This window comes from Zootoca vivipara, chromosome 6 (genome assembly GCF_963506605.1).
Source record: "Zootoca vivipara chromosome 6, rZooViv1.1, whole genome shotgun sequence".
NCBI lineage: Eukaryota > Metazoa > Chordata > Lepidosauria > Squamata > Lacertidae > Zootoca > Zootoca vivipara.
This window is the reverse complement of record NC_083281.1, coordinates 29295592-29319603: the sequence shown is the minus strand read 5'-3', so window position 1 is coordinate 29319603 and position 24012 is coordinate 29295592.

Below are 24012 nucleotides of genomic sequence, written 5' to 3'. Positions count from 1 at the left end.
GCAGGCCAGCTCGGCAATGCAGTTCAGTTCTGTTCTGGCTTCTGAATAAAGAGCTTCTTGAAGAATCGCTGTGTTGTCTATTTAATAGGCAGGCAGATGTTTAATTTTACAATATGTTCAATTTGGCTTGTTGAAACAGTTTATACTACAGAAGTGTTTCCATTGCTGTTTTGTTTCATTGCTGTCCACTGCGGGTTGGGTTGGTTTTTTTTGTTTTTTGGTGGTGATGTTGATGTTTTTAATAAAACTTTACTAAGCTCCCTTGAATTCTGTGTATTGTGGCAGAAAGGTGGGTGGCATATGAAGCTTTCAAGCAATTGAAATACATGTGTGCGCATTAGACGAGATGCACCCACCCACATAACACTTGCGGGTTCAACTTCTTGGGACCCTGGGAAGTGGGGGCGGGGGGAGAGAAGGCTGGTTATAGATCTTTTGGAACGTTTCTTAAAGTCACCAATGAAGGGGCTATGCACAGTTCATGGCGTAAAAAATGGGGCCAACACTGGAAAGACCCAAACCTAGCCAGGGGCTTAATCTCTCTTACGGACTGGGTTTGTTTGCTTTTCTGCTGGGGAGTTTTAGAGAATGATGCACAATACCTGGATTGCAGCTCTACTGACACCTGTTGATGCGGCTGCGAACTGTCTCCCTCCCCAAAGCAGCGTTGCAGGAGCAGGTTGATAGGCACCACCATTGTTCAAGCATTTCTCGCTCCTCCGATTCTTTCCCCATCTATTCAAGGTTCTGCTTTTCTAATGGCTGTCATTGTCACAGCATTTGAACACCTTCCAACAAGCAATCTAACATCTGCATGTGTTACTCATTCTTTCTCTCTCTTTCATAATTCTCTGGCAAAAAACAAAACAAAACCCTGAGTGCAGTGTGTGTTTTCTTTAGAGATACCTTTGGAGCGGGAGGGGGTTGGTGGAAATTCTTAGCAAAGTCAGGATATATCTATATAAAGTGTGTTTTGCTAATAGCTGAAGACAGCAATACATCTTGGGTTGTTGTTTTTAATACCTTGCAATGTCAGCCTCAGCGAATGAGTGATGCCATTCCATATTTTGCAGGGGTGTTTGAAAACTGTAAGCCAGGGCTCTTGCTTGTTTGTTTAAAAACACAGGTTCCTAGTCCTCATGTTGGGGAAAGACTTTAGCATCCAGAGAGTTGGGGTTCCATTTTTGCCTGACTTCTAGTCGTATTTTCCTAGAGATCATATTATCCAGCTCCACCTCACTCCTTTTTTTGTACTTTCCTAGCCACACAAATCTTTGCTAAAAATTTTTTTATAGGTGCAGATGAAGAGGCAGCAACAGCAAGGAGGAGAAAAAAACAGGTCCGGGGTTGGGCAGTGGACATCCTCCTTTGGTGTGACCTTTGGCAGTTGCCTAACAATTGTCAACCTTTGTTGCTGGGCCCAATACATGATCTCTGAATGGCATCTGGGTGACTCCGTGAGCTAGAACATAGGAAGCAGCTCTTTACTGAGTGAGATCATTGGTCTATCTAATTTAATATTGTTTGTAGCTCTCCAGGAACACAAGCAGGGTTCTCTCCCAGCCACGCCTGGAGGATCAAACTTGGGATCTTTGTGCTCATACCTTGGACCAGCCATGACAGTCACAGGAAGTCACACAAACCATTAACATGTTCCTCAAGCAACTGTAAAGGGTTAAACAAAGTTTAGGGGGTAGAATGGAGAAGACCACACTTTGCATTGCTTAGTTACCATGGCAAACACCCACTGTGAGCACAGTTTTAAAAGCTTTTCTGCTCTTTTAGTAATGTAGAGAACAAGGGGGGAAGTAGGAGAGCATTGAGACTCTTTAAGAATTCACTAAGGCTTTCAGTTAATAACATTATCATTCCCTGTAGAAATGAAATAACCTGAAATTCAGAGCGTCAGGATAATACTCGCCATCCTTCGGGGATGTCTGCCTCGGTGCTCTCCAGTAAAACCGGTGAAAGCTAAACGCAGGATGGACAGAGAAGCAGCAGCAAATCTGGGCCATTTTAACAGGAGATTACCTCTCTGCATTTCCCACATTAGTGATTCAGAGGTAAAATCAAGATTGGGTTGGGATGCACATCCATGTTTATAATGAGTCTCTCTCTTACAGTTGTTCTTGCATGAACAGGACAAGCGACGCGTTCATTAGACTGAGGCCACAATCCTACTCATGCTTTCTGTGGAGTAAACCCCATTGTCCTCTGTTGGAATGTTCTTGAAAGTAAAAAACCAGTGTATGCTTAGCCTGCAGAGCTGCAACCCTGAACCTAAGGATTCAGTGGGTGACTTCCAATATATGCTACTTATAATTTAGTCATTCATTTTTGTGTTTGAAATACTTACATCCCACCTTGCACATCTGCAGAAAATCCAAGTTACTGGTAGCTAAACAATCATCGCTTAGAACAGGGGTCGGCAAGGTTTACCTCGCCTGAGCCGGTTCACTCCAGCAGAGATCCCTCAGTGGGCTGGATCGCACGCCCGAGATTTCCAGCATCTGTGCAGACACGATTTCTGGCACCACGGAAGCGAGTCACCGCCCCGGTTTAGTGCAGCACGCGGGGACTCGCCGAGCGGGCGGCTCAGTCCGGGGGGTGGCTCGTGGGCTGGTTAAACGACCCCTGTGGGCCGCTTGTGGCCCATGAGCTTTAGCTTGCAAACTCCTGGCTTAGAATAAGTACGGTAGTTTATTTTATGGTCTTTAAATAAACCAACAGCAGAAACAGATTGGCAACAACAGGAAGCCTTTGCTGGGCATCAAGATATGCAGTCACCAAAATGCCCTCCTAAAGAGCCATACCTTCTCTTTACCATATGATAAAAGGTCTGGGGAGAGGCCAGGACCAAGCTTTGCATATTGGTCTTGAATTCAAACCCTGGCATCTCTCATTAAAAGATTTGTGTAAGATGTGATGGGTCATTTCCTCAAACCCAGGCTAGCTAATCTGGGCCATGTTCATCCTTATAGTCTAGGCGCAGAAGCCGAATGCCGGTAATAGGTGCTCATTTTTTCCTGGGTGGTTTTAGCCTATTATCCTGTGTGGCAAATGACCTTTAAGCTCTTTAAGTATTTTCAGAAGCATGTGAGATGATTTGAAGGGCGATGTGTTTTAGAGAATGAGCTGTGTACGTGAAATAAGGGATGAGCCAGTGTGGAGGAGGTGTGATGGGAATGAGGACCGATGAGAGATTGGGACTGAACGATGGAACCACAAACTGTGCCAAATTGTCACTCATGCAATGCCCGCTTGAATCCACCGAGTCCCCTTTGCAACTTTAATGGATGAGACCATTGCATCTCGCTCACTGATCCTTTAATTAATGTTCTTGCAAGATCGAACGAATTTATCAGTAATTCCATCTTCAAGTGCAGGGCAGCCCAGTCTCACTTCTAAAGATTCACATAAGAAGGGGAACTGAAATATTTTTAACCCTGATTTGTGTGTGGGAGTGTTTCCTCAAAGAGGTTTGCAAAATAAAAGCATAAAGATAGTCACAGTGTGGTGTAGTTGGGACTAGGACCTGGCAGACCAGAATTCAAATCCCCATTTGGTCATGAAGCTCACTGGATGATCTTGGGCCAATCACTGCCTCTTAGGGTAGTTGTGAGGGTAAAATGGGGAGAAGGAGAACTCTGTATACCACCTTGAGCTCCTTGGAGCACAGATTAAAAAAACCAAGTAAAAGAAATGCAAAACAGAGTTGTATTTCAGTGCAAAACAGTGTGATACGCAATGGAAAAGAAGGATAAAATGACTGATGCAGGGTGGGAATCTAGCATCCTTCTAAAAACAGAAAGAGGGGGTGCTTTTTGAACCTCTCCAGAGAGAGATAATTTCACATCCGTGATGCCACCACCAATAAGGCCCTCTCTGTGGATCTTTCCTAATGATGGGCAAGAGAGAAGGGCTTTTGACACTGATCTCAAGGCCTTAGGGCAGATTCATATGGGTGAAGGTGGTCCTTGAGATAAACCTGGTCCAAAGCCAGGCCAGCAAGTAAAATCCTTTATGGCCAACGTAGATTCCTATCAGCATTGCAATATTTTAAATGCCATCCTATGCTTCTGGGAGAAATGTGTGGTCCCTGGAACCAGGTGCTACAAATAAGGTGGTTGGAGTTGATTGGGTGATCCTTCCCCTTGCACATGAAACTCTGCTAGGGATGCCAAATCTGTCAGTTTCAGTTTCCCTCAGTTTCTCATTTTTCCCCCAGTGTTGAATTCAGTTCTCCACATTTCTACGCCATTTTGTGATACCTTTTATAAAGTCCTCGTGAAATTTCATCAGCAGATTTATTGTAACATACAAGTGTTTGTATGCAATTCTGCCTTATGTGTAGATTTTTGCAAAGCAATTTGCCCTAATATAATACATTTTATTATATGCACAATTTACCCAAGTATGTACATTTTTGTTGCTTTGCATGGCTGAAGAATTGCACTGCAACCTGTAAATTTAAAAGGTTGGCTGTGCTTCGGATAGTGTACTGTTTCGGAAAAGGCAAATTTGGTAGGTTTGCCTTTGAATGCATACTGAATCAAACCCCCCCCCCATCCCTACACTCTATTAAGAAAGAGGGCACTGATTGAGTGGGAAAGACCTATGTGACTGGACCCTGTCCATGTGCTTAGAAAATGGATACACACACACTCTAGAATCCCTGGTATCACTCCGCAGAGAAGTGTCTCCCAAACTACTGGATACCGGTAATTGTGTGGAAGAGCCTTGGTAAACAAGCCATTTGTACCCACCCACTGATTGAAACTCATTGGCTTTTAAGCATGCCCACAAGAGCTTGACAATAATAACTTGATGCTTTTACTGATGTACTCATTATAGCCAGCCTTTAACACACATTCAAAAGGAGACAGCATAAAGTTTTTAAAAGATCTCTTCATCTTGTGTAAGTGTCAGAAACAGCTCACAATGTGCTCAAGGATATTGGAGTGCTTTGTGCTGCAGAAGGCTGCCAGTTTGTTGTAGGGGGGGCAGGGAGATCTGTTTAATTAGCTTCTTTCTTTCTTTCTTTCTTTCTTTCTTTCTTTCTTTCTTTCTTTCTTTCTTTCTTTCTTTCTTTCTTTCTTTCTTTCTTTCTTTCACACTTTCAGATGCTTTTCCATGCCAAAGGTGAAAAGAGAAAATTCTGTTATATCTCCAAGTAGTAATAATTAGAGCTGGTTCGTTAGCATCCGTCTGTCATAGGTGACAATGGAGGAGTGTACCTTTGCTGGTGAGGGCAAGCTGCTGGATGGTTGCAGCACCTTCTGTGGCTGTAGAAACCAATGTAGGAGAGACATGTTTGGCTGCAGCTGGGGCAGATGAAGTTTCAAAAACAGGTTTTAAAAGTATCGGGGGTATTTAAACAGCAGCCACCTAAGTAAAATATGTACTTGGTTGTAGCCAACTAAATTATACACACAGTAGACCCATTGAAATTAATGGACCTAAGTCATGCCCATTCATTTAAATAAGTTTACTTTCAGCAGGAGTAATGTTGAATACATAATGTGGCTCTTCCTGCCTCCCCCCCCCATATATTTTGGATCTCTCTGGCAGCAGAGCTGGAAATATATTCCACCTTCAATGCATCAAAACTCTGCTTGAGTGCCAAACCAATGTTCTTATAAGAAAGTACGGTACTTCTTGACACAATGCATCATTAATTTATGGAATTTGCCTGCCCCAAGATCTGGCGATGAGCACTGTCTTAGATGGTTTTAAAAGGGGATTAGACAAAGCTGTGAAGAATAGATCCAGCTGCAGTTATTAGGCACGAGAGCAGAAAAAGAACTTCAACATTCAGAGAAAGAGCTGTATCCAATGCTGGTCCTACTCAGAGTAGACCCACTAACATTAATGGGCCTAAGATAGTCATGTCCCGGAATTTCAATGGATCTACTCTGAGTAGGGCTAACGTTGAATGCAACACAGTGTACATCTGAATATCAGATGATTTGGGGGGCATCCAGCAGGGAAGAGCTGTTGTTTTCATGCTCACTGGCCCCCCAAAATTGGCAGCATCTGATTTATACATTACACGGCGGCCTTCTGTACCTCTGGTTCAGCCTTCCCCAATCTAGTGCCATCCATAGCTTTTGGACTAAAAATTTCCATCAGGCTGCATAAAAACTGCCATCAGCCCGTGATGGTGATGGCTGGGGCTGATGGCAGTTGTAGTCCAAAATATCTGGAGCACACTGGGTTGGGGAAAGCTGGCTTTGTTAAAAATATAACACGACGATGATGATGTTCTGCTGGCTCCTTAACAGATTTTTCATGTAAATACCAGGGAAGCCCCCTGTTTCTTTCTTAGTACTTCAGCTGTGATGTTTATAGCTGGAGGGTTTGACGCCTGTGATATGTGGCAGGTAACCGTGTTTTTAAAGTCCCATTTCTCCCCAGGACTTCACTGCCCTTCATTAGGCCTTTTCCATCTGTGTTACAGCTACTATGACTGAAATGGTAAGAGATAGCAGTTTACTCGAACAAAGTGCATCTCCCGGACACAACTCATGGGCCCTCAAACACGGAGAACTAAGTTTTTATCTGAAGAAAGAAGCTTGGGGGGCAAGAGAAAAAGGGGTTAAGAACTCTGAAGCCTAAGAGTGAGTCCTAGTTGAATGCAGTAAACATGAACAAACATGCACAGGACTGTTCTGTTAATCTTCCCTCTCCAGTTTTCAGTGAGCGGGGGCTTCCATAGCAAATACAACTATCTTTTTAATGGTAATGATTGGCTGCTGCCCAGCTGAACTGCACCCATTACAGAGCTTCTGTGTGGCAGTTCCCCATTTGTGAAACACCCTCCCTGGTGAGATATATCAGTCTCCCTCATTATTAACATTTGGGAGGAATTTTAAAACCACCTTGTATACCCAGGAATTTGATGGCTGAAAGATACCGTTACTGCTAACTTCGAAATGCCTAGCTTTGAGGGTAATTTTAAAATGCTTTTAGATGTTTTTGATTACTTTAATTGGTGTGTTTTTTAAAATCTAATTGTTTTTAAATGATTTTTAAAGGTATCGTTCTACCTTTTTTGTGTTTTTACCCTGGGCAAGTTCGGTGGGAAATAAATGTAATCATAATAATAACAATAACAATAGCCCCCCAAAAAGTATTAAGGTATTTGAAGAGAAAGTGTTAGGCTACAGTTACCCTTCAGCTGGTTCCACTTGCAAGCTATAATAATTCATAAATACCCTGTTTCTCATATTTTAAGACATACCCATAAAATAAGCCATAGCAGGATTTTTAAGCATTCAAGGAATATAAGCCATACCCCAAAAATAAGAAATAGTGATAGGCGCAGCAGCAATGCCGGCCGCGGCAGGAGGAGGAGGAAGAAAAAAATAAGACATCCCTTGAAAATAAGCCATAGTGTGTTTTTTTGAGGAAAAAATAAATATAAGACGTGTCTTATAATATGAGAAACACGGTACTAAATGAAATTGAAAAGTGTAAGAAGAAGAATCCTGTTACATCAGATGGAAGGCTCATCATTATGTTCTTTTAGTGGCCCACCAGATGCCTATGGGAAGCCTGAAAAGTTTATTCCCACCTGATAGACTCCATTCAAAATTATTATGGGCACAGTAGTGGTAATTGACACTCACTGGGACTGATGGGTGGAAGGCAGAGAGACCAGTGGTAGGTGGAGGCAGAGCCAATGACAGGCGGAGATAACTAATGCTAGTTCTGCCCCCATCCTTCTCATTGCTGAAGATAGGGCTGCCATATTTCAAAAAGTAAAAACCAGGACACCCTGAAAGTTGTTGAGCTTTTTCTTACGAAAACTTTAAAAAAGTGCTATTTTGGGGTTTACTTGGTGAAGATCCAAGACAATCCACTGTCTTCCGGAATTCCCCCCCCCCCCCCGGACGTCACTTCCACCATTGGAATCCTGGGAGAATCTGGATGTATGGCAGCCCTAACAAAGACTAATTCTTAGTTCTACTAAGACTAAAGGAAAGGAAACTGCCCTGGTTGCAAACATGAAGGCAGGCTGGTGCTGGCTGAAGGCAGGCTGAGGTTGGTGGGGTAGTGCCCTCCTTGCCCAAATGGATCAGCCATCACTGAGCCACACACACACACACACACACACACACACACACAGAGAGAGAGAGAGAGAGAGAGAGAGAGAGAGAGAGAGAGAGAGAGAGAGAGATTGTAAAAGAAAGGGGGGAATTCTCTGCTTCCAGTTGCCTCCTGCAATTTAAAGGCAAAAGTAAAGGTACCCCTGACTGTTAGGTCGAGTCGCGGACGACTCAGGTTGCAGCACTCATCTCGCTCTATAGGCCAAGGGAGCCAGTGTTTGTCCACAGACAGCTTCCGGGTCATATGGCTAGCATGACTAAGCTGCTTCTGGCGAACCAGAGCAGCGCACGGAAACGCCGTTTACCTTCCCACCGGAGTGGTACCTATTTATATACTTGCACTTTGACGTGCTTTCGAACTGCTAGGTGGGCAGGATCTGGGACCGAACAATAGGAGCTCACCCCATCCCGGGGATTCAAACCGCCGACCTTCTGATCAGCAAGCCCTAGGCTCTGTGGTTTAGACCACAGCGCCACCCGTGTCCCTCCAATTTATTTATCATAAAACGAAACTCTAGCACCCTACCACCCCAATAATTCTTCACACGTGAAATTCTCCATGAGAAGGGAGAAACTGCTGAGTCTCTAATAGGTAAAAAGGTAGGTAAGGTAAAGGACCCCTGGACTGTTAAGTCCAGTCAAAGGTGACTATGGGGTGCTGCACTCATCTCGCTTCAGGCCAAGGGAGCTGGCGTTTGTCCACAGACAGCTTTCTGGGTCATGTGGCCAGCATGACTAAACTGCTACTGCTGCATGGTGGACCGTGACAAGTGCCAGAGTGCACGGAAACGCCATTTACGGTACCTTCCTGCCGCAGCAGTACCTATTTATCTACTTGCACTGGTATGCTTAATACAATTGTCCTGAAGCATGGCTGAAGAAATTTCCCTTCTCATGTTATATTCTCGGCTTGTTTAAAAATCCATACAGCTAGCTTAGCAAGCTGGTGCCCTCCTCCCTGAGGAGAAAACCTCAATGATAAAATCCTCTTAAAAGCAAATTGTCACAATGAATGGAAGGAAGGATCTGTGCTCCCTCTTGCTCCTTCTCTCCAATTGATAGTTCCATTCATTTGGTAAAGGCCATTGTGCCCATCGCTCCCATGATGGAAAGGAACGCTTGGGCTACTTTTCTATGATTCCCTGCTGTGTTCAAAACTAAATTAGAAACATGCCCCCAAATCATGACATCTCTGTAAAGTGATTTCTGTGCCATTAGAGGAGTTTTTAATGAATAGCACCCAGCAGACCACCACCTCTTTCTTCAGCAGCTAGGAATGACACATGCAACAATTTCAAACATATGAAATAATGCACACCCTTGGAGGAGAATCTGCGGACAAATATCGGCTCCCTCGGCCAGTAAAGCGAGATGAGCGCCGCAACCCCAGAGTTGTTCGTGACTGGACTTAACTGTCAGGGGTTGTTTACCTTTACATTTATACAGTAAGTAATCTCTTTTGTCTAGGCAATCCAACTGAGATTTATAAAGTACACACACACACACACACATTCAACTGCTGGTTTTATTTATTTTTAGAAAATAATCTGGAATGTGTCCAGAAGAGGGCAACGAAAATGGTCAAAGGCCTGGAAATGATGCCTTATGAGGAACGGCTTAGGGAGCTGGGTATGTTTAGCCTGGAGAAGAGAAGGTTAAGGGGTGATATGATAGCCATGTTCAAATATATAAAAGGATGTCATATAGAGGAGGGAGAAAGGTTGTTTTCTGCTGCTCCAGAGAAGCAGACACGGAGCAATGGATTCAAACTACAGGAAAGAAGATTCCACCTAAACATTAGAAAGAACTTCCTCACAGTAAGAGCTGTTCGGCAGTGGAATTTTCTACCAAGGAGTGTGGTGGAGTCTCCTTCTTTGGAGGTCTTTAAGCAGAGGCTTGACAGGCATATGTCAAGAATGCTTTGATGGTGTTTCCTGCTCGGCAGGGGGTTGGACTGGATGGCCCTTGTGGTCTCTTCCAACTCTACGATTCTATGATTCTAATCTAGGTCTACTTGTTTTTAAGCTTCTGGCTTTTTCCTGATAGTTTTAATTTATATTTTATGTAAAACCGGGGGGGGGGGGTGTTTTGTTTTTACAACTGAAGCCATATACAAATTCTGGCAATGAATTGATTAGTCGTACTGTAAGGCATCCAAAATTAGCCTGAAAAACATTCCCTTGTATAGTAATTACAACAAAACATAAAATTATCCAGAACAACAGAGTATTGATGATCAATTGCTTTGACACAATACAATACATTTTTCAAAACTTTTTTTACTGTTGCTTTCTAATCCCTCGGGAGGAAACTACACTCCCACATTGAGATACGTGTCATCTGTCAGGGCAGCCAAGGCTGCTTTGATCCTGAACTCAGGCCTGAAGTCAGATTGGAGTGGGTCAGCAGATGGCAGAGAGAAAGCCCTGTTGCTGTTTTATTTTAAATGTGTTTATTGATTTCCCCCCCAAAGAAAACAGCCTACAAGCAACATAAATTAATGCACAAAACAAGGGACAACGGCATGGTATATATAATATATTGCTTTTGGTACCCACTCAGAGGTTCTGCTTGGCTCCCATTAAATGTCAGAGGTTTTGTTTTGGTTGTTAGCGCTAGTCAGAAACTCTGAGTGGTTACAACTTTCAGACAAGAAAGACCCATCTTTCTTACATTCATTCAAACTAGCCACAATTTGATTTCCAACACTCAGGGTATGGTCTTTTTGAGGGGAACAGCCAATACATTCACCTTGATGTAAACACCATGACTCCTTGAGCCTATTAATGTTTGTATCATCATCATCATCATAATCATCATCATCATCATCACCACCACCACCACCACCTCACCTTTTTGCTAAGGAGCTCAAGGTGGCATACATCATATTTATTTCACCCATTTTATCCTTAAAGCAACGCTGTGAGATATTAGGTCTGGCCGAGTCACAGCGACTGGTCCAAGGTCACCAAGTTAGCTTCATGGCAGAGTAATCTCCTAGGCCCACACGCTAACCACCATACTGCACTGGGTTTCATCTTGGAATTGCTTCTATCTCATGTGTGTCATTTGTGAGATAACCACTTCATATAACCAACATACTTAAGTCTCAATTATGCATGAAGAGATTGAGACCATAACGTAAGCTGTCCTGCCAGGCTTAGTTTACCTTGGGAGGAACTACATAAATATATAATCAAGCCTTTGTTCCCCTCAGTCTATATGAGAAGCTCACTGTGTGAAGAGGGTTGAGCTGGTTGCTCCAGCTAAGACCGCATGGCTCTCACAAGCCACTTGAGTTCCTATACCAATAATTTAGGAGGTTTCACCATTTTGAAACTAAGCCAAGTTTTACTGCCTGTGCAACTTTCTGAGGCACATGAATATGACCTTTGAGGAGTTTGTAAGTAAACATTTTTAACTTACCAAACATGTGGTCCCGTCCCCCCCCCCATGCTGGGGAAAGAGGAAAGTTTTGGAAAGCACAAGGCATATTTTAAACATCTAACACCTTATACTTCATTGTTATACTTTGCTGCATATTTAATTATTTTAAATCTCTGTTGGAGTTCTCTCACCAAAGAGTAATTGCTCAAAACTTGGATCTTGACATCCAAGAATTCTTCTTTTCATAGCTATTTTCCCCTTGATCGAACATAACCATCCAGTGTCATTACTTTTGTGATAGCTGATGGATCTATGAAAGAGCTGGTGCTCTTAACCTTGTACACCTTTTGTTGGTGTTTAAAAATGTAACTTCTATCACTAGTGTAGCAAAGCTGCATCACTATGATGCAAAAAGAAGCATCTGTTGAATTTCTGCCTGCCATATGCAGAAATCAAACGTACTGAGCTGCTGCCAGGAAGGAAAAAAAAAGAAGAAGTGGTAACTCTTGACTGTGACTTGGCATCCCACACAATCATGAAAATGATATTCAAATGGTTTTAATTGCCTGTCGCTAAAATCAGCTGTGGGCCCTCATGTTCTGGATATGCATTGTGCAGTGAAAAACAGGTTGCTCACTCCTGTAAGGCAAGATAACTCAAGCTTACCCCCATCCGCTAGACAGAGCCACCTGGAATTTCCAGCATTTGCATATCTACCCAGTTTAATTTCCCGGTCTTATGCCGCTCAGTAATGTTCAATAAAGCAAATTACTCTGGAATTGATTTACATGTAAATAGCAATTGAAGGATAAAGTTAATGTTCTTATTCACGGGTAGAGGGTAACAAAGGACAGCTGTGCCCTACATTACCACTCGGTTTCCTGCATGACAGATGTGGGTTTTTCTTCCTCCATGAGGTCCACTTGCAGTGGGGTATTCCTGCCTCTTCAGCCTGCAGCGCAACCCACAAAATATTGGAAAGATCACGGACCCTCTTGTGTGTTAAAATCAGCAGAGGGGTCTCTCTTGGTAGTCCCACTACCCTCAGAAGTGTGGGGAATGGCACTCCAGGATAGAGCTTTCTCTGCAGCAGCCCCTAAATTGTAGAACTCCTTTCCCTGCAGAAGTGCATCTTAGCACCTTAGTTTTATAGCTATCATCATATTCTGAAGATGCACCTCTTTAACCCTGGCATTGGATGGTTATTTCATTTTGTGGCAGCAGCATTCTTGGTGGACTGATACTGTCCTGTTCTGGCTGGAACAGCTTTATTTGTTTTCATAATTGTGACTGTTATTCTAATTGTATATTATGTTGTTGTAACCCACCCTCGCATCTTATGGTGAAGGGTGGGTAAGAAAGAACTCTTACAAATAAATAGATGAATATGCTTTCAAACCCATGTTCTTACTAACACAGAGAGACTGCCAAGAAAATGTCTGCCATCGTAACTATATCACTCCTGTGACATTTCTATGATCAATTATCGTATGATTGCTTGCCTACTGTTCTCCTGAGCAGAATGTGCTTTCTTTTAGACGAAGGATCAAAACATATGGCTTCATTTGGTAATACTTGCTAACTAAGGAATAAGTTGCCTTTAGATCAGCAGAACTTATTTCTAGGGTGGCCGCATGACAGAGGGACATTCCTCTATTTAGGTCCAAGTCCTATGTAAAGATAAAGATTCACTGGCGCAATAGGTCAGTGGGTCTGGCTGTCAACCAGGTTGGTGGTTCAAACCTACCCAGGGATGCCTGTGGGCAGGATTCCTGCATTGCAAGGGGTTGGACTAGATGACTCTCAGGGTCCCTTCCAACTGTACAATTCTAGGATTCTAAGTAACGGGAGCTATGCACACACCATACATTCAAAGAACATTTAAAACACATGGCTTCCCTACAAAGAATCCTGGGAACTGAAGTTTTTTCCCCACAGGGCCACAACTCCCAGCATCCTTAACAAAGTAGAGTTCCCAGGATCCTTTGGGAGAAGGCACAAGCTTTAAACCCATGCCAAGAGCAAACCCCTTAAGTTGCTCTTCTATACTTAGCACCTGGACAACATATTGAGCAAGCACAAAGCAAAGTCTTCCCTGCCTTGGTGGTGAGGTGCATTGCACTTCAATTTCAATCATAGGAATTATTCCTAAATCCGCATCAATAGTTATACATTAGCATGTGCATATTTTATCCAGATCTGTGCCATCTTTGCTGGCGATGTGTGAGCAATTTATTGCTGAGCAAATGTTTAAAAATGTATGCAAAGACACTTCTTTTTTTATGTGTGTCACTGACCGTCTCTGGGATGACTTAAACCCATTCCTTGTTTTTTTTAGTATTGGTTTGTTTGTTCAGTTGCACCCCATACCTTCAGCCCACCAAGCTCCCAAGGTGGTGAATGAGACATATAAAAAGCACTCACAATTAATTAATAACAGCCAATAACATGACAAACAACAGCAAATAAAACCAAGCTAATGAATATGTAAGCAAGATGTATCCATTAGTGCTATATCTCTTTTGCTTTATTATCCTGCCTTGTTAATTTACCCCAGTTCCTCAAGTGGGAATCTGAAAGATGTTTAGGGTAATAGAACCTCACTGCCCAGGCCTATTAGTTGTAATGAATTGTACACTGTAATATACAAGCCTTCTCTTATACAAGTAGAGAGAATGCTGAGGAAGAGTTGTTATTGCTAAAACCAAGATGCTTGTCTGTACCTTTTTTGTCCAGGGAGACATAACACGGTGTGAGAAGAAAGGCAGAATTTACAAGCTGAAAGTTAAAGCAAATTAGATTATCTCCAGCAGCAAGCATGAAGTACCTCCAGAGAACTGTTGCTGAAAATTGGGTTCAACTGAGTAAGCTCACGGAACCAGAATTGAGGAGTATCCAGAGCCAGTGGCATGGGGCAAAGCTGAAAATCGGGGCCAGAGTACCTGTGAACTCTGACAAATCAGAAGGCAATACCCAAGAGCAAGCCAGAAGCATGATCAGAGAACAGCCAAAGGTTACACTGCAGGTGCGACAAACCTTTGGTGCTCTAGCGGTTGATGAACTACAACTCCCATAAGCCCTGGCCATTGAGGCTTCTACACATGTGGTATGTAGACACAATTCCTGTTGCTTGGAAATAATTGTACAGTTCTTCCTGTCCAGGGGGATACAACTACCATTTGCCCAAGCAACAATCCTATGTTTATGTTATGTTATGGTTTATATGCTGTGTTCTGGCCCAAAGGCCCCCAAACAGGTGAACAGGATTGTGTTCAGGCAGGAGTGCCTGGCGTGCTATGGTCCATGGGGTCACGAAGAGTCGGACACGACTAAACGACTAAACAAACAAAAAAGGTCAATCGTTTAAATAATAAAAGATAGCGAAAGCAAAATATCCAATAATGTACTGCGTACAGAGTGAACCGGCCAAAAGACGATAGTGATTGACTAACCTAGGACTGCTAGTTCCCGCTTCCCTGTTACAAGACCCTGACAATCCATTTTCCCAACAATAGACAACAAAAGATTATATCAGTATAAAAATCTGTAATGTCATGTTAGCATTCTAGCATGCTAGCACATTTGGAAGCCAGGTTAATTTTTGGATTTTTCTATTCTTAGGATCACTTCCTCACATGTCCACTTCGGTTTGTGGTTTAAGTCCTCGTGACAATTCGCCAATACTTTTGTGTGAATTTTTCCTAATCTCTTCAAATTCATATGTAATTTTGCCTAGCACACAGGTTTGCAAAGCACTTTCCGCTAGTAGGATGCATTTCTATGCACATTTCTTAGCTGGAGAACGGTATTGCAAAATTGGGAGAAGTGCAAATTATGAAGGACAGCTGTGTTTGGGGTAGCATACTGGTTTGGAAAGAGAATTTGGTTTGCCTTTAAATGCGAACTGGATTAAATTTATCCCACCTCCCATGCCGACACGTACTCAACGAGATACGGTTACATGATAACATCTGGAGCCAAACAGAGTTGGGGGGAAAGCTCCCTGTTCTATCTTGAATATTTCTTCCTGGGGGAAATGCTAAAGTTCAAGAAGATCTGGAAGAGGAGATGCAAATGGCACTTCGGAACTTCTGAGCTACTGGAGGGAAACTGGAGGGAACAAGAGAACAAACTAGAAAAATAAGAAAAAATGCAAAAGTTGATTAGGATGTTGAAAGAACGCTGGCCCAAAGCCAGTTCTCAATGCTATGGGAAATGAAGGACTTCTGAAACCCAGACAAAGGTTTAGCAAGAGAAAAGGGGATTATACTCTGAAAAGAACAAATTGTCCTTCTAAAATCACTGAGACCAACTATCCTGGGAAAGATTCATATAGGACGTTTTGTCACAGTATCATGCAAACAAAGAGAAGCATGTGAAGTACAGTGGTACCTCGGTTTAAGTACACAATTGGTTCCGGAAGTCTGTACTTAACCTGAAGCATACTTAACCTGAAGCAAACTTTCCCACTGAAAGTAATGGAAAGTGGATTAATCCATTCCAGATGGTCCGCGGAGTACTTAAACTGAAGCGTACTTAACCTGAAGCGAACTTTCCCATTGAAAGTAATGGAAAGTGGATTAATCCGTTCCAGCTCGGTCTGCGGAGTACTTAAACTGAAGCGTACTTAACCCGAAGTATGAGTGTAATTGGTTCTGGAAGTCCATACTTAACCTAAAGCGTACTTAACCTGAAGCAAACTTTCCCATTGAAAGTAATGGAAAGTGGATTAATCCGTTCCAGACGGGTCCACGGAGTACTTAAACTGAAAGTACTCAAACCGAAGTGTACTCAAACCGAGGTATGACTGTATATGATATTGGCCTGGCATGAGTGCTCAGATAGAACATAATGATATCCAGGTGTTCCATGTTTGAAATACAGTACCAAGAAGAGCTAATAACAGTTGGAGCCTTCCCTTCCATGACATGGCTGCAAATTTAATCAGATCTGTTCACATGGGATCAGAAACATAACTTGTTGATAATGATAAATTGGTGATAACTCATGGATTAGAAGTGAAACTACAGTTTGGTGTGATGTCTGAATTGACAAACAATTATTTGCAATCAGCCAGAATCAGAAACCATGGTCTACAATGTATTTCCAAAGCATCGTTTGTACTAACTATGGTTTGGTGTGATATCTCAACTGACAGATCCTACAGTCATACCTTGGTTCTTGAACGCCTTGGTATTCCTACATTTTGGCTCCCGAATGCCGAAAACCTGGAAGTGTTCCGGTTTTCTAATGTTTTTTGGAAGTCGAACATCCAACATGACTTCCGCTTGAGTGCAGGAAGCTCCTGCAGCCAATTGAAAGCTGTGCCTTGGTTTTCAAATGCTTCCGGAAGTCGAACGGACTTCCGGAACGGATTACCGTACGTTTGAGAACCAAGGTACGACTGTATTTAGCTATCTGTCTGTCACCACAGGCTTCTAAACTATAGAGGAAGGTGTGAACCTATGAAGCTGAGTGCTGAGAAGAGGGGAAATGAAAGCCGATGAGCCCTTCTCAACCATGGTTTGCCCATTGTACCTTTGGAAACTGAAGCTCTGGAATGCATTCTCAACTACAATTTGCACAGATCATGGTTTGGCATGGTCTGGAGCGGGACTAACTAAATGACCATGGTGTGATCTCTTATATAAGGCAAAATTTACTTCATCAGATGTGTGAGCTACACTTCTATAAGACAGGTAATTCATGTCTTTAATATATAATAAGAGCTCTCCAGATCAGGCTACAGATTCATCTGGACCAGCAGCAGTCTGTTTCCCACAGAGGCCAAGCATATGCACCCACGAAACAACAAACACCTGTTGTTACAGGAAATATGCATGCTTCTAAGATACACAGAATTCTTCATTTGGCAGAATTCTGCCCAGTGTAACTCAAATGCTTGTATACTGCTACATCTATAGGATGATGAAAAAATAATCTCACCCAGTTAAATAAATAATCTCACCTAGTAGGAATGCCCTTGGAGTTGGATTGCATTTGTAGTGGTTAAGGAGAAGTTACTGCTATTCTCTGTTAATATAAATGATGAGATACGGAGAGAGGGGGAGAGAAGGAGAGAGTAAGGGTTTAAGGCTTACAGGCTTGATGTGTTGCAGCTGTTTATATTTTGAACCATCAAGCACATACTTCCCAGGAATCTTAATTCCACAATGCTTTGAATTTTGGTGTCACACTTGTCAAAACAAATCATTATGGCCATAGCTATGGTTGACAGACGTCACCATTTTGTCAATAAAATCAAAGAGCATTGTTTCCCAGGATTTTGTATTTTTTGGTTGAGATTCCACTCACATATTTAATTGCAACCTAGGCTGCAAGGCACCAGAGTGCCAGAACGAGGGGAACAAAACTATCACTTTTAATCAGGAACAAAAATATTGAGGCACGCACATTGAAATGAGCTGCTCCCGGGAGCCATGAAGAATAGTCCCTGTATAATGGAGGTCAATATCATTCAGAAAATCAAATTCTGTTTAGGACTGTAGCAAAGCAAAAGTTATTTGCTTAACAGTATTTGCTTAATTGTCTACAGGACACTCATAGGGTTTTTGGGGGGATGGGAGGGGGACTTTGTCAAGTGGTAGGAGACCTTAGGACCACCATACAGGGCTGGCCAATGGGGTGCCCTCCAAATACTTATCGGACTACATTTCCCATCATACCTGAACACTGGCCATTCTGGCTGGACTGATGAGAACTGGATTCCAACAACATCTGGAGAGCTCAAGGTATTGTCTACCCCCACAATATTAGCAGGTAAATTTTATCTAGAGAGGTACCATATGATGATTTTGTAGTGATTTATTTATGCATGTATAAGCTACTTTCATCTTTCCATCTTTCTTTGTGCAACCTGTGCAAGACAAAAATTGACCCACAAGAGAATTGTGTGTAACTGCAGAAGCCTCTGATATGTCACATGAGTTGATGACCTGATCTACTGCAGAGTGGGAGGCTTCATGCAAGAACCATGAAGATCTGGGAGATCCCACCCGATGCCCCACTGTCCGTATAAGGACTGGTTGGGCTTAGCAACAGTCCTTGGGCACATCATATGGTGATGCACCTTCCATTTGCTTTCCTCCTCCTGAGTCAGGTGGTGATGATGCTTGCATGTTGCTGGCATGTTGTCTCAACAGGTCACCTTCTCCCAACCATTTCCATTTGAAAAGACCCCTGACCAAGCAAGTAGGTAGGCAGAGGAACAGATGAGACCACATGGTCCAGTGCTTGCTCTGCTCACATCCTGCATGCTGGCACCCACCAGCAGCACTGTGCTTTTGCAGCATTTGTTTGGAAGGGCAATCAATGAGCAGGTGCCAGACAGAGCGAGGTGTTAGAGGAAATGCGGTCTGTACTGTGCTCCCTAAGCTGTGTTCCCTCAGGTTTGATGAAGGGTGCTGTCCCTTCCCTAACTAAGATTCAGCTGCCTGTCTAATCAGCATCTGTACATGGAAAAATAAGGGTGAGGGTGTCCTTTGTTTCAATCTGCAAAATGTCTTGGATTCAGTAGTGTTTGTTTCCAACCTTTGAGTGGTGGCTAGTGTCCATTGGGACTGGTAGGGCAGAAGGCAGGGAGCCCAGCAGTAGGTGGAGCCACAGCTAATGACAGGCACAAATGCAGCCAATGACAGGCAGAGCCAACTCATTTTAGCTCCCCCCCCCCATCCTCTTACCTGTTGAGTTCTACATGGGCAACAATGAGATGGAGGAGGCAGAGCAGCCAGGACCAACTCCAGGATTGGTTGCAAGCAGGCAAATGAGGTCTGACTGAGGTTGATGAGGCAGCGCCCCATTCACCCTAATGAACCTGCCTCCACTCTTGGCACATTTTGTACCAGCCTGATAGGTAAGGAGATGGAATAGCACCTTCTTGTTACCTTATACAGTACAGGGAAGCATGAGGGGACCTGGGGGGCCTGCAGGGAGGCTACTCAGCTATCCCCAGCTGCTACGGTGGTAGGAGATAAAAGGGAGTGAGGGTAGGAGATCTAAAGAGGAGTGAGAGGACAAGGGGGGGGAGCAACAGGAAGCCATTCAGGATGGGCTTACCTGCAACTCCAAGCAGCCAGTCATGAGGTGGTGAGTTACCCTTGCTTGAAGTGCCATCTGCAGAGCAAAGTGTAAACACAGGACATTTGGCTTGCAATGCCAGAGCTGTATCCTTTGGAAAAACATATGGGAGCAAGCCTCCAAGCAGCATGAAGCGGCGTGGGCAATTTATTTTAGATCATTCCTGGTTGTGCAACTTCCCCTCCCCTCTTCTGCCAGCCTGAGGGTTATTCCCATTTTCTACAAAGCACAGCTAGGGACAATTAGTGCTTTGTCGTAATTACCGAAGACTCTTTTCTTACACACCTTCATCTTCAGACCAAGCTCCAGCCTTGTTAAGTTTTGTTTCCACCTTTTACATGTTTTTAGGTGACCTCTGACCGAAGTACATGGTTTCTCCCCCCCCCCACTCCCATCCTGCTATTTTAGGACCTGCGCCTATCCCAGGATCTGAAACATCAATGTAAACCACAACAACCTTGTCAAAATCCCGTGTCAACTCCAGTTGGGAGTGTTGTTCAGGCCAGCTTCAAGCCATCAAAAGATTTCTGTCAGAAATCCATCCAGCATACTTCATCTGATCTATCTTTAGAAAGGTGCAGCAACAGAGCTAGCATTTGGAACAAAAGCCCAGCAAAAATATGCAAAGCCTATAAAAAAGACTGATAATTTCTGAGCACTAGGCCCATGCAAACAGTAGCATTTGCTAGCAGGGTGTAGCGATTAGAAGAGAAGTGTCAATTCCAGTGGCGGGTGGAAAGGAAGCACAGCTCCAGGACTTGCTTTTAGAGCAGGAATGATGATCTTGCATGTAACAGTGAGGTTTCCAAGGTTCTTGGGTGTGTGGCAGATTAGCATAGAAAAGGAGTGAGGGATTTTTTTCAGCTTGAAGGCCACATTCTCATCATAGCAACCTTCCAGGAGCCAAGTGCCGGTGGTGGACAAAAGGCACACAGAACAATAAATATAAATTTTAGACAGCAGGCAAGTTTCTGCACACAGTCACATATTCCTCTCTATCTTTCACTGGGGCAAGGAAGAGGCATTATCAGATTCGCAGGACTTACTCCAGCCAAACAAAAACACCTCAAGGGTAATCTAGTCCAACCCCCTGCAATGCAGGAATCTTCTGCGCAATGTGGGGCTTGAACCCACGACCCTGAGATTAAGAGTCTCACGCTCCGCCGAAAAGTCCCAAAGGGCCTGACAGAGAGGCCTAGAGCGACACATATGGTGTCTCGGTATGAGGTTCCCTACCTGTGACATACAGGACGTCAAGAGAATGGGGGAAAATAATCGAACAGAAACTGGGTCCTCCCTGCCCCCCATGCTTCGACTGGTTCCTCCTATTTCACACTAGCAGTTTAAAGCAGGCATAGGCAAACTCGGCCCTCCAGATGTTTTGGGACTACAACTCCCATCATCCCTGACCACTGGTCCTGTTAGCTAGGGATGATGGGAGTTGTAGTCCCAAAACATCTGGAGGGCCGAGTTTGCCTATGCCTGGTTTAAAGGGTAACACTTCTTTGCAAGATTGTTTGCACTGCTATTTAAAAGCTAAAGGTTGCATTTCCGCTGGCTGGAGATCTTTTGCTAAAGCTCAATATGTTATTCAAGTTGAGTTTATTCTGTAAAAATCCTGTCACGTGATCCTAATAAACCGGGTTTTATTTTACTGCCGCTCTCTTTTTTTGCAGGGAGTGCATGTGTGTGTGTGTGTGTATCAACACATTTGCCTGCATTGATGGGTGGTGTACATATTATGCTGGCATTATTCTGTGAGAGCTTCGTGTCCCTTAGGTGCAGATGTTTGGGCTTGCAATATTGATTTTGGGTTTTTACTAGAACCCTGAAAGCCACAAACCAGAGCAATATGCAAAAAATAAAATAAATAGTGGCTGTGGTGCTCTGGGAATGATAAGAAGTGGAATCCAATGGTATCTAAAGGGCCAAATAGGTCCGTTCCTCCCCTCTTGTTGGACAAGGTGGATCCTTGCTCCAATAGGGGTCTTCCCTTAGAACAGTGGTCAGCAAACTTTTTCAGTTGTGGGCCGGTCCACTGTCCCTCAGACCTTGTGGGGAGATGGACTATTTTTTGGGGGGGGGGATGAACAAATTCCTATGCCCCACAAATAACCCAGAGATGCATTTTAAATAAAAGCACACATTCTACTCATGTAAAAACATCAGGCAGGCCCCACAAATAACCCAGAGATGCATTTTAAATAAAAGGACACATTCTACTCATGTAAAAACATGCTGATTCCCGGACCGTCTGCAGGCCGGATTGAGAAGGTGATTGGTCCGGATCCTGCCCCCGGGTCTTAGTTTGCCTACCCATACCTTAAAACTTCCCTCAGGAGATCATCAAACAGGAGTATTAAGCAACGTCTTCATGCTTTCATAAGGAAAAGTTCTTCTTCTTTCCCAGGTGCTTTTAAATAACAAATCTGTCACTAAAAAACAATCTGTGGGGTGGAGGGGACCCTCTAAGGTATTTGTCTCATCTTCTGGAATCCTTGTATGCTATGACTCATCGGCTTTTCGAAAGACGGTGTCGGCTTCTCACATTCATAACTTCAACTCTTCCTATGAATTTCCTGCTGTGCGTCTTCCTTTCATCTAAACAATCTTTCTTTTATGGCCGCCCTCAGGAGCAAGGAAATTAAAACCGGTGAGGTTAACATCTCCTTCCGCACTCGCTGCATTCTATCAGTAATTTAATCTTTTGGTTTAAAACCTGTGTTTTGGAATGTGCTTGATGGCGCATTAATAAGGTAAGCAACATTTGGTCTCTTCTGCCTTGCGGAACACACGTTTTCACGGCCAGGCATAAACAAAGGAGGAAATTAAAATTCACTTATGCTCCCATTTCTGATTCTTTTTGGTGTGAGGAATGTTGTAGCAGAATTATTAAATTACTGGGTCAGACTTGAGGCGTCAATAACATGATCTTGCATTGAGCTTGCATTGACTAGAAGGATTTAGCGGGGTTCCACATGCCAGGCTGGGCCAACTGCACATTGTGTGTGTCCTTCGCTCTCTAATGTCCTATTCAACTGGCCTGAAAAATTGCCCCAGGTAGTGCTATTTTTCTATTTAAAATTTTTTTTAGAGGTACTCTCATTTTGACTCAAGAAAATCACCATTTTATAGTTCAAATTGGGAAAAATAAATACAGTAAATGGACAAAAATACAGAGTCGTCATTAACTTTACACTTCTTTGCTGGCTGTGATGATGAAAAATAGTTAGTGATTTTCCTACTCATATTGAACTGTACTGCCCCTCAATGAGGCCCAACTTCCACCAGTAAAACACCACACATCCACATTCCACACTGCTTCACATACTAAAGGCTCACTTCCATCTGAGACTCAGGAAACACTGGGAAAGGAAAGGAAGCTGCCATTGGAGGTGGTAACAACGAAACTGACCGATCACTGTGCTAGATTCCAACTCCTACTTCACACATTAAACGCTCGCTTCTGTCTGAGACTTAGGAAACACCGTGACAGGAAATGAGGCCCCCATTGGGGGTGGCAACAGAACTGACGATTCACCGTGCTAGAGAAGAAACTATCTTAAAAAAATTTTTTAGTTTCTTCTCCCATTAGATTTACAAAATGTTTAGGGGTACTTCTACGTACCCCCAGAGAAAAAGCACTGGGAACAACTAATGCCTCTTCAAAGTACATCTAAAGCAGATCTAAAACACTTGGCTTCTCTTAAACAATCCTGGGAACTGCAGTTTATTAAAGGTGCTGGGAACTGTAGCTCTGTGCAGGGTTCCCAGGGTTCTTTGGGGAAAGTCATGTGCTTTAAATACATGATGTGGAAGTGATTGGGGAAACTAGCAAAAGACAGAACTTTTTCTAGCATAAATATGCAAATGGTGGAGACTAAATCTAAATCTGACTGGGAGAAGGTCTGTGTGGACTCATAGGGGAAGTACCCTTCTCAATGCTACAGTTGAGATCCTTCTAAGCAAAGATGCAAATGACAGGCAATGCAATTGTATAACATATCTACTCAGAAGTAAGCTCCAGTTGAGTTCAGTGGTACTTACTACTTCCGGTATGGTATTGTAGCCTGAATTTGGGCCCTTCTGCATGTTTGCTTGATCACTGAGCTCTGGGCCTTTCCCAGTTTTTCTCTTGATCGTCCTCACTCAGAAGGGTTTTAGTCTCTCCCCGCTGGAAATGAGGGACAATTTAAATGCATCATCTTTCATATTCTCCACTTCCAACGAAGCGATTCCCCTGATAGCAAGTATGCATAGCTGCCAAGTTATCCCTTTTTTAAAGGGATTTTCCCTTATGCTGAATAGGCTTCCTCGTGAGAAAAGGGAAAACTTGGCAGCTATGCAAGTATGGCACAACAACCAACAATCTTTTGCTCAGGAGGAATGTGCTTATCCGAAACCAGTAAGTGATTTC